The sequence below is a fragment of the Salvelinus sp. IW2-2015 genome, unplaced genomic scaffold (assembly GCF_002910315.2).
Source record: "Salvelinus sp. IW2-2015 unplaced genomic scaffold, ASM291031v2 Un_scaffold16589, whole genome shotgun sequence".
Classification (NCBI taxonomy): Eukaryota; Metazoa; Chordata; class Actinopteri; order Salmoniformes; family Salmonidae; genus Salvelinus; species Salvelinus sp. IW2-2015.
Genome location: NW_019957661.1, coordinates 134,303 through 134,533, shown reverse-complemented (window position 1 = coordinate 134,533; position 231 = coordinate 134,303).

The window sequence follows — 231 nt, the reverse complement described above, 5'->3', positions numbered from 1 at the left end:
TTGCCTGACTGGAAGCCTGTGTTTCAGACATAAGGAATGGCGTGCCATTTTTTTTGCTTTTCAATCCCTTTTTTCAAATTATCGCCTAAAATTGACCTCCCAAATCTAACTCAGGACAAAAGCAAGGATAATTTAAAATATATATATTTCACTAGGCAAAACAGTTAATTAAGATCAAATTCTTTATTTACAATGACGGCAAAACACCGCCGAACCCCCGGATGATGCTGG